This window comes from Spodoptera frugiperda, chromosome 29 (assembly GCF_023101765.2).
Source record: "Spodoptera frugiperda isolate SF20-4 chromosome 29, AGI-APGP_CSIRO_Sfru_2.0, whole genome shotgun sequence".
Classification (NCBI taxonomy): domain Eukaryota; kingdom Metazoa; phylum Arthropoda; class Insecta; order Lepidoptera; family Noctuidae; genus Spodoptera; species Spodoptera frugiperda.
In genome coordinates this window covers 3,969,369-3,981,556 of record NC_064240.1, presented here as the reverse complement: position 1 = coordinate 3,981,556, position 12,188 = coordinate 3,969,369, and the positions used below count along the sequence as shown (strand labels likewise).

Below are 12,188 nucleotides of genomic sequence, written 5' to 3'. Positions count from 1 at the left end.
ATAAGAACCTCTATCGCAAATCGCGTGTGAAATTACAATTTATTGCGTATTTTATTTATTATTTGTTAAATAAAAAGTCACGGTTTGTTGGCCACGGTTTGACCGAAGAAAACAAATGTTAAGTTATCTATTTAAATATAATAATAAAAAAACCTTCGCAAGTAATTATTATTGTACCTAGTCAAATAATATCATGAATGGCAAGGTTTTAAGTTAAAGCTAACATTAGATTGGGATAAGAACCTATATAGTACCTAATAACCTATCTCTACATTATGTAACTATGCTACGAACATGTAATAGCTAAGCTGTGAAACTATGTGACCGTTTCCACCGATACTAAGCTATGTGTACCAATGAATATGATTGGTGGAAGCCAAACGCATCCACAGCAACGTAGCATAGCACATCTCTGGTGTAAAAGCATTCTTATTAAGCTTTTATTATCACTTACTCAATAACGAACAACAGTTTAAGTAAACATGAACACATAAGTTCCCTACACACTACCTAATTGCTGTTGTGTACGTACACCGTTGATAATTTGAATTCCTTCAGGTCCTACTGCAATGGTAACGCTGTAGTTCATGTACAAATGTCACGCAACTTGAAGGGTAGTGTAATGTGCCCTTGACCTTACAATTAAAGATTTTGTAACCCCGTAGTTTTAATAGTAATACTTTATACACTTCTTTATAGGTTAGTAGGTGGGTAGACCAATGTGCTGTATTGGTGGTACAGGGCCAATGTGCCCAAGGAAACTTTGTAAAAAATATTTTTCAAGTAGTTATTAAATCCACAGTGTACACAGATGGTGGAAATACAATATTAAGTCACAATTACGGAGCCTGTTGTGCACAGCAAATTATAAAATTAGTAGGAGAGAGGAAGGGCTTAGAAATAATTTAATATGATATCAATATTAATAAAATAAGTATCGCTAGAGTTAAGGATGTTAGTAACTAAGAGTTATTAAATATGTTTCAAAATGAAAATGTTAGGTAATATTACCTAACATTTTGAACTTTACTAAGAATCAATGCTGCTTCGCTACGTCTTCCAAGTTCGATTTCAACCAAACTATTTTTAGAAGATGTACCGGTGCGATTTGTAGCTATATTATTAACCCACAACACAAGAAAAGTCTAATTTAGATATGGACATGTTTTAACAAAAAAGAAAAAAACAAAAACACCATATCCACAAGTTATATATCACAGTGTTTAGGTCGCATGTAGCGTGTAAACAGTACCTAGAGTACGTTTCACGCGAATTAACTATGTAAGTTGACACTGGACGTAAATACTACGGCTGAACTTGTAGCCAAAGGTTAATTACGTAAGATACGAAGCTGTTTACGCTTTATGTAATGCTCGCTTTCCACTGAAGGGTAAATAGGAGTAACTATAACTTATATAAGCTAGTTTTCAACGATCATTTTGGTCCCACGATTAAAAACTTCACGCTGACAACAAAAATCTCGTTAACCTTTATATCTCCAATCCTTCAAGAAGAGTATAACCATTTTTAAAAGGATGGTAATAAAACTCTTCTGTTGTTGCCATGCACAGTGTTGATCATAAACCATCAAGTAAGAGTTGTCTGCTCGTATACGCCATTCCTATAAAATGTGAGAGTATGTGAGTTTGTGTGCGTGTTTGTTACTCAGGATCAGAACGAAATTTGGAACAGGAGTAGATTTTGTTCTGGAATAACATGTAGGCTCCTTTTATCCTACTTGAACGCGGGCAAAGCCGCTGGCAGAAGCTAGTATCCTATAAAAGCAAAAAAAAATATAGGTATCGCTACGAAATAATAACAATATCAATAACAACAATATCATGAACTTATAAGAGCCCTCTGCTATGCAAAGACTTCCTGTCTCTTCTCACAAAAAAAAGTTACGCTCTACGGTAAGGACTTCGGGCCACTACAACATTTATACGACATTTTATGAATGAATAAAGAAACCTTGTTAATAAACTGAATGTTTGAATGCAGTTACGTTTAATATCCAGTTAATTACAAGGCTAATGTAAATGTGACTCTATTTGCTTGCGTAAATTAATTTCTCGTTACTTTCAGTACAAGTAAGAGTTGACCTTTCGTTTTATGTCCTAGGAAAATGTATAGAGCTGTAAAGTGGTTTAGAGTAGTTGCGTAGGTTATAGTAGGTAGGGCTAGGACTATAAATATAACATACCTACTATATTATGTTATATAACGTCTTACCTTTAATGCCCATAATAAATATATAACAAATCTTAATTCAACATCTCTATATCGATCTCCATTTTTGATAAATTCCATATTTTTGATATTAGTTATGTCATAAAGATTCGGTCTTTAGTCTTCAAAGGGGTAGGCAGAGGTATGTACAATATAACACCTACTTTTTCATCAGTTATATCACGACCACGTGACCCATATAACAGGGGCCGGGAGAGTTTATCGCCATGCCCTATATTGGGCCACAATTCAATTCAAATTCTACATAGTTACTGGTTAATTACGTATAAAATATAATGTTCGTATTACTGTAGCGTCTAATAATTAAAACATTTACCTATTTGTTAGTTAATTTATCGTTTATTATAAGTGAAATTAGAATTCACATAACTTAAGTTACATTAAAAGTGGAAACGGTAAATTATTTACTATATACGTTTACAACTAATAAATATATTGATTTATTCATACGAGAGCGATAAACATCGAACATTTTATAGCCTTTTTACATCGTTATTTTAATGAAAAATTAGTCTTGTGGCCACCTAGTAAGAGGTTTATGTTACTACAAATATTCTACAATAAATAGTATTATCGTCATCAAAACCGTTAACAATCCACTGTTGAACTATGAGTCTCCTCTACATAAGAGAGTTTAATATAATCTTCATGCTTGTCAGACTAGTTGGAGATCGCAGTTTAAAATGTTCTGGTTCATCAGAGAGCGCTGCTGATCGGTGTCTGTTATATGTGTAGTCTCTTAGCCGTAGCTAAAGAGCCATCAGACCACCACAAATGGTTCCCAGTAGGGCTGAGCTGCGGACTGCCTAGCGGGTTACCGGGGCTCCGGCTCGAAAAGCAGGAGTAGGAACAGGGTGGTTTTTAGTCAAAGAGTCTGACACTCCCTCTTGCCTCACCCAAGGCGGGAGAAGTCATTGGATGATTTTCTCCCCTAAAAAAAGCCGTAGCTCACTTAGAACACCTGTGGCATGAGAATGGAAGGTTTCTTACCAGTTCCCTTTTCTCAGTTTAATTAATGACAAGAGTAAAATGATTTCGCAACGCGGATACCTATATACCTACTAATGTTTATTGAGTGACGTCATCAAGACATGTTCTGGTCCTTGTTTCCGTTTCAAGTTCGAAAGTTAGTGTTTGTTAGTTATAAAGGTTAAGTTTTTTTTTGGTTTTTAAGTGCAAATGCTGGTATATTTCTTTGTATTATAATAGCCAGTGTTTAACCGACTTCAAAAAACAGTTTGACCTGTCTACATATTAACTTTTGTACTGTTTTGTTTACCTGAGTACATATATAGAAATTGCAACTATGTACCTAGTAGTGGAATCGTCATAATGACATAATTCTTTTTTTATGGTGTCAGGTGATAAGCGAGCTGACGGATCAACTGATGGTAAGCAATCACCTCTTTTTTTATTGTGTAAGCTAGTAAGCGAGCAGACGGATCATCTAATTGTAAACAATCTTGGCTGCCCATGGACATCCGAAGCATTTTGGAGGTTAGCAATCGGGATTAGGAAAATTGGGAAGGGGATTACTTGGGCCTCCGATTATTTTTAGCCTTTTTATTTACTTTTATCTGTTTTTTTAAATATTTTAACCAACAGTCATAATTAACGTATCAAACGGTATACGGTTGCGGTTCCTTTGCTATTTTTTGTTTTAAATTGCCATTAAGTGTAGATAAATCACTAATTTTCTAGCAGTTTTTTATCGTAAAGCTAAGTTTTAGTCACGATATTGGTATTCCGTTATATTGACGTAAAGTTGTAGCTTTAAATAGTAGAGCTTGTTTAAGATATAATATAAATAGAAAAAATAACGGGTTAAGTATGGTGCTTTACCACCACAGGTGTGCTATGCTACGTTGCTGTGAATGCGGTTGGCTTCCACCTATAATATTCAATAGTAAACACAACTAAGATAATTATGTTTTTTTTTATGAAGAGATGCGTGTTAATGATGAGTTATATGGATTGCTTTCCCACTAGCGAAGTATCGATAATTCGATATATCGCATACTCGAACTGTGCATCTTCATAGCACATCTTACCTTCTCGCACCGCTACATAGCTTAGTATAGTTTCACAGCTTAGCTATTATATTCTCGCATAGCTACATAGCACATCTCTCGTGGAAAAGCATCCTTAAATATTGGCATAGAACAGACAGTTAGGTCACATCTATTAATAACATGCCAAGCAGTAACGTTATTTTAATGTAAAACAACAACGGTGAAGAGCTTTAAAAATTCCAACCATAAAATATAATATGGTCCCAACCCAAAATTGCATCGATATTGATTCATCAACCGGTCGTTTCTCACCAAAATCGATTCTATTCTCTCGAGTATCGATCGAAACAGGTTTCGTAACTCGAGTAGTTTCATCACGACATAGTGTACCAATGGAGATTATAATGATAGCATTATAGTGGTTCTCATGTGTTACCAATAGGCCACGACCAAGACATGCAATGCTGTGAATGATTCAATGTTAATAAGTTCCTGTAGTATCTCACGCTGAGTCAAATCTTCAAACAATTCCATTGATAAAAGATTTTTGTTCTAAGATACCAATGAAGATTTTGAAATACTGCAGTATGTTTGTGGTTAAGCAGAATCCAAAATGTTTCTTGGACTTAGTATTTGGCACCAAACAGAATACTACAAATATTATAAAAAAAAAATATTGATAAAAACTTTGTGGTGATCATGACTTAATCGAAAGCATGAACCAGCACCTGTGACAGTTGGTAGTGGTTTTCTACCACAAGCTAAATACTTAAATACAATCAATAAATCGCAAATAACTATATTCGACAGATACTGTTAAAATCACTATAAATAGATACTTATAAATTCGTCTTCTACAAATAAGAGCCAACATTCTTTAGTCAGTTAAAGTTACATCATTAAAATACAGTTGAAATTAATGCATAGAATTTATGTTTTCGTGAGAATTTCAATACTTTTGCAAACTTGGTTAGATACCCTTAAAACACCACGACGAATTATAATAAAACAAACTGAACTGTTTTAAAAACAATTTCAGTAAAATAGCGATATGAAAACCACAGCCACTATGGGTTCATTATCTAGACACACAGCAGTGTGTCCGCCATGAACTAGAAGATGAAGTATCAAGAAATAATATTGAAAAAAAAAACTAGATAAAAACGTGTGTCTGCTCTCGTAATTTGTTGTCGGTTAACATTTACGATCGCTATGGACTTTGCTGTGAGAAACACTGATGTGCATCATTAATTCTAACCGCAGTGTCGACTCCATTCCGTTTCTTGCTCGTTTAACATAAATAATGCATAGAAGATTCTTTTTTATTATTCCCTGAAGTATACAGAAGTGCGTGTAGCTCTTACATGCTAAATAATGGAGAACATAGGCTTTAAGACACAGGGAATTCCTATTATCGAACTTGGGGGTCCATTATGGGCCATAAAAATTGAAAACTTGAACTTTGTCAATAAACGTATTTTCTACCTATGGACAGTGAGACACATTGACATCATTAATTCTACCAGTGAAAGAAAACTCCAATTTCCGTTTCAAAAAATTATGGATAGAAGATTCTTTTTTACTAATGTCACAAAAGTGCGTGTAGCTCTTACATGCTAAATAATGGAGAACATAGGCTTTAAGACACAGGGAATCCTAGTGTGGGGTCCAGGGCCATATAAAAATGTAAACTGACTTTGTCAATAAATGTATTTTCCACAGGACAGGAGACACAACATATACGCGCGACCGTCGCCGCGTCGTGTGTCGCGGAATGCTGCTCATGAATATGAACCTCTAGCATGGCTTGAAAGTAGTCGAGTTCCGTATCAAAAAGTTACGTGAATAAACCGAAAATATAATAAATAATTACTCACAGATTACTATCCGAATACAATAATACATTGATATAAATATAATGTAGAGATATCATCGATCAATTTCGAAATCTTTTAAAAACTTTCCCACCTTCAGCAGATGAACTGAATCGATGGGAACAAGAGCACGCAATAGGATTCTGTGTCTGTGGGTATCATACCATTGAATTCTTATACAATAGCCGCAGTGTCTCACAGTAATGGCAGACGCAATAGACGTTTTATGTCTTGGATTCACTATAGTTTTATGTGTAGCCCAACTTTCGTTTTTTAGGCTTGTTGTCCACGATGTGTCCTTTTAATATGCGACAATAGGCAGCTTACAAATGACAAATGCTTGCATCTTGCTTAGAAACAGTTTTATGCATGCATTCGACTAATGACGATAGGAGGATTTAACGTAGGATAGTCAAATGGAAGAGACCAGTTGCACTTAGTTTACAATCTTGGTGAGGGTGCTTTAAAGTATAATTTTTGAGATTTTGAAAGGAGCTGTTTTAAGGCATTAAAATGCTAAGCACATTATTAAATTATCCCGATCAAAAATATAATAACGCCCAATAAACAGTTGTACAGTGTCAGCATAACATAGGAACATACATAATACTTACTATGCACAATGCATAATATTTATAACATCGATTCTTTCGATGCATAGTCTAGGCAAGTATAAAACTTATTGAAAACTTTGTTTAAAAAGATTTATAATGCCAACAACACAATATTTACTGCTCAAAACACTGCAGAAAGAGAATTAAGTAGTTGCAACGTCACGCTACATGTTACAGTTCGTATTGCACGTGCCCGCTGTGTCGCGTGTTTATGCATGTGCTAACCTACGAGCCACTGCCAAGGTTAAAGTGAAAGCATTTATTACGGTTACATTATTTTTGATATAATATTGAAATTCTAAATTTAGATTTTAAGTGTGGGAGTGCCATGCTTCGACAGAAATGGGCAGCTCGACCGGAGTGGTGCCACGGCCTAACAGAAAACTGTCGTGAACAACGCTTGCGATGCGTTGTGTTTCATGGTATGAATGAGGTTACCGGAGGCCCTCTTTCCGATCTTCCCAATACCCGATTTTCTAACAACCTTTTAATTTTTTACCTCGACAAATGTATTGTTCTGAATTTATGTAACTAATATTATGTTTGTTACTCAATCAAGTCTACTGAAGGGATCAGTATGAAATTTGAGTCAGGGGTTAATTATGGTCTGGTTTAACACGTAGGCTACTTTTTATTCCACGGAAAAGCGGGCGAAGCTGTTGGCAGAAGCTAGTATTAATAAATATAGTGAAACCATCTTTCAAAATTATTTATGTTGTAGTCATTAACCTTTTCCAACTTTATAGGCTCACATAACGAGGTTATTTATAACTTTACAACATTTTGTAGGTTATGAGATTCAGTTCAATTCAATTTGTGAATTGTGAGCCCTTTCGCAAAAAATGTAGGTACGGAGAAACGGAGCGAAAGTTTCGTCTACTTTTTAACAATAGATGTGCTTAGTTTGAATTGGCTATTGTAGTAACTTGTTATGGTAATGGTAGATACATTTTTATGGTACTTATACGCCGGTAAACGAGCAGACGGATCACCTAATGGTAAGCGATCGCCACCGCCCATGGACACCCGAAACAGCAGAGGCGTTACAAGTGCGTTGCCGGCATTTGGGGGTTTAAAAACTTTAGGGTTGTAGTCACATGTAAATATTATTAAAGTGTGGAACTATGTACGCCTACATAGTTAGAACGTTGATACTCTTGAATACATTATTCATTAAGATTTGTTAATTTCCGTAGACGTTTCTGAATAAACAAAATCGATAAAGAATTCTAACGTGGGCGAGAGTTTAAAAATTATTGGTTGTGTTAATTAATAGATACGTTAACCGGTACCTACTACAAAAGGTTCACATGTAAGACGAAGTTCTTAACTGAACATAAAATGAACTAGGTAATAGTTAGTTCATATATTAATCAGTTAAGTAGTAACTAAAGGAACATCTTCCAGGAGAACAGCCTACTTTAGAAAAATAGACTCTAATAAAGAAGCAATAAGTACAAATCATTATAAATATTATTATCAACAATACACAAATATTATGAAACAACATGGTACCGCAGTCGGTTCACCACTTTACAAGATGGCGATGGCACGGATCCCACGACGCCGCAACTATTTTAATTAAATAGTTTATGATAGGGTTGTTGCTTGTTACACGGACGTCTGCAATCCAGCGCTGACCGCAAAACTTGGCCGCAACCTGCGCACACGCATCCCTATACCGTTATGGACGATTGACCGCAGATACGTTATCATATTTTATTTTCTTAAATGTACTGCTAGGTCCTGTACGGATAGATTGTAATTTATTGTAGGTAAGTTATTTTGTTGGGATAAATAAATAATCTTTTTATTTAATTAAACAATCCGATTACGATTCTAAACTGCGTAGTTTAAATGGTGTTTTAAAATTCTTATATTATATACTCTTTGCATAATGGACATGACACTTTGTCTCGCGACAGTAACTGTATTTTTCTTTTTGTTAAAACGTTGCCCCCCCCTCCCACACTAAGATTTTCTCCTATGTCGCGGGTGCGTTTACAAACATAAAAGTTCACATACAAATGACACCCGAATCAATTTGTGGATCACACAAAGATTTGCTTCATGCGGCACTCCGCTACACGCTGTGTGGCAGCAGATTACCTAGCCACCGCACCAACCGTCCAGTCCAAATATTTTTAATTAGCAGTCGCACGTCTGACCAAGCTTCTACTACCTACGATGCAAATTCTGTAGTCTGTAAAGGCTACCCAAAATAATGGATGTCCCCATAAATTCCAAACCGACCATTAAACGCACACCCTTCTATACCTAACCGTAAAAAACAGCTGACTTCGGAAAAAGGAAAGTGCTAGTGATGTGAAGTGTTCACTCGATTGCCTCACAATGTCAGCGAGAGAGCTATTGATAGTCGACGCGATCGATAGACGTACATCCCTACGGTTACACGAGACGGCTGAACAGACAATTCAATAAAGTTTGCATATATATGTATGTCCACAATACCGTATATTTTTAGTACCTATTTGTTTACAGTACTCTTGGCGCAGTAACTGAGAAAATGGTTGTTCTTTCATATATTGCGTATTCAACAATTTTCATTTCAATAGTAGATGACTAATTTTTATTTAAATGTCCGTCTTGTATATATTTTAAAATATTAAATACTTGATATATTATTTTAAAATATTAGACACGTATTTTTTTCTTACTGCAAGAAATTTTTTCGCAGGTATGATAACTTTAAATATCGCGTGACGTCTCCTCTGGGTACGTTTTATACCTACGTAGAAATGAAGTATTTGTTCCCACTCCTAAACTTTGATCCGTTTTTATCTAAGTAATAGTAGTAATCTTATACGACAAAATAAAAAAATACGTGTCTAATTTTTTCATTATAGGTAATGAAAAAATGGACTGACGGACTAAATCGATTTTTACCTTGCATATCCTCGTCATATCGTCTATCCTTATTTATTATAAAATGATTATAGAATTTTCCCGCAGTAGCAAAAAATTACGTTTTCTTAGCTCCCTTTTACACGTGGAATTAGAGAAATGTAAAGTAATAAAACATGAGTAATAAACCTATTTAGACCGTGCCACCCTGGCCTACGCGTGTCAAAATAATATAAACGGACTCATGCAATGCGACTTCAAGACGGCCAAGTTTATCCATGCACTTGGCAATTTTCCACACGACCAAGACCTTTTGAACTTTGCAAGTAAATTATATAACTTGACTTTAATCTTCGTTTATTTCCCACCCCTTTTAGTACTTTATTAGTTAAAGTTATTACATAGGTATTAGGTATGGCTCTATAGTAGAAATGCTTTGGTACGGCACCTTTTTTTAGAGGGTTGAAAATCATCCAATGGCTCTTCCTGCCTTGGATAGAAAAATAATGTTATTACAAGTAATGCTAATTGTAATTTTAAATGCAAGTAACATTAGAATAAATATGTATTCGTAATGATTTGCATGGAATATTACATAAATAATTGAACATACTACATGACAATAAAGGTCAATACAAATCAAATACAAGTCGGTGCATTAAAAAATATATATATATATATGTAGCGAGAATATCATCCGCCGCGTCGTTTACGTGCTATGTTATAACGAGAATATCATCCGACGCGTCGGTTACGCGCTTCGCGCGCTAACGCAAGCCGCCGCGTTCCCACCGCTCCTCACGTCGCCAGTCGGCCCTACACGCCCGTAGTGAAAGCACATGCGCGCGCGACTGCGTCGCGCGGCGCCCTACCTTGTATTTGATTATTGTGTTGAACTGTATTACTGCTGTCTATGTGTTACCTATGATAATGTGATTGTCACTAACTTTGTAATTATAAAATAATAAACTTTGTACATCCATTACAAAATTGCGCCCAACTCGTGGCTCGTGCTCGAAAGTACCTACGCGAGTGCGAACGTATTCCACGCTCTGTTGAAGTCTGTTGTGTACCTACTGTACCGAGGCTGTAACCGTCGTGTCTCGAGAAGATGCCGAAAACACGCGGACAGACAGCCATCGAGAACCGCAGTAGTGATAGTGACGAAGAGTTCACGGATACGCGAGTGGCGGGAACCGCCGCGGACGACAACATGGCGGCGGCGTCACCTACCACAACGGACCGACGCGATACGAATATGATCACAATGTCGGAAGACCAGCTATCTAGGATCCTGGCCAGCGTGATGAGGGGGTCGACTCAACCTCCTGCTGCAGGAGTGCACGCGGTGCACACTGCGCAGAGCAATTTTACCCGGTGCACGGCTCGGTTCGATGGAGCCGCCTGCAACGCCGACGTCGTGGAAGCATTCATCGAGAGCGTGCTCGTATACAAGGAGTGCGCAGGCGTCTCAGACGACCACGCGTTACGAGGACTGCCGATGCTGCTGACCGGAGACGCCGCCGTGTGGTGGCGAGGAGTGCGACCTACGGTTGAGAGCTGGGACGACGCGTTACGCCGGCTGCGCTTCATGTACGGCGCGGCGCGCCCAGCCCACAGGGTCTTACGCGGCATATTCGCGACAGAACAACAAAGTGAAAGTGCCGACGTATATATTTCGCGTGTGCGTGCTAACATTTCGCGGTTACCATATCCTTTATCAGAACAAATGCAACTCGATATAGTGTATGGCCTGTTACACCGTAGAATCCGTAAACGTGTTCCGCGTGACAGCGTAAGTAGTGTCGACTGTCTACTTGAGAGAGCTAGGTACGTAGAGGAGACGCTGGGCGAAGCGAACCAACCTAGTACATCGTCTAACAATAATACCGCGAACACGAATTTACATGATAAAGATAACCCTTCAACGTCGACCGGTAAAAATATTAACCCGCAAACGGCTACGTTGAAAAATGTTAACCCTCAAACGGCTACGTCCGACTCTAGTTCGAACATAGATAGTAGTAGCGCGACTTCTAAACGTGTTAGACCACGCTGTGCACGCTGCAAACGTTTCGGACACACGATGGGCGAGTGTAAGTCGAAAGGTAATGAGTTAGCTTGTTATGGTTGCGGTCGTGAAGGCGTTATTCGGTCGAAATGTCCCACTTGTAAAGGCAAGTGCAAGGAAGATGCACCAGCCGCGGCCGCCGACGGGAAGGTAAGTTTCCAAAGTGCTTATACACACGATTCCTCCACGTCGCAGCCGACGATAAATATTGAAGTGGCTTCGTTATTAGGTGTCGCTGTGCTTGATACCGGCGCTACCGAAAGCTTAGCTAGCCCCGGTTTGTATGCTATTTTGTTAAAGAACGGGACTAGTTTTACATCGGCCCGCCGCACGATAGGGTTGGCCGACGGGACCCAACATACACGTGACGTGTTGTTGTGCGATACGAATGTTGTAGTACGGGGACGTATTGTACCTACAACATTTATTGTTATACCAGGGGCGGAGAATAGGACGCTTCTCGGACAAGATTTTATTACGAAATCTGGTATTTTGCTTGACC

At 37.7% G+C, this 12,188-nt stretch overlaps 1 protein-coding gene across 8 annotated transcripts in view; it reads right to left on the bottom strand.

The window, feature by feature from the left end:
• LOC118268129 (uncharacterized) overlaps nt 1-12,188 on the bottom strand; it is a 104,574-nt gene that overhangs the window by 45,489 nt on the left and 46,897 nt on the right. The window lies entirely within an intron of this gene.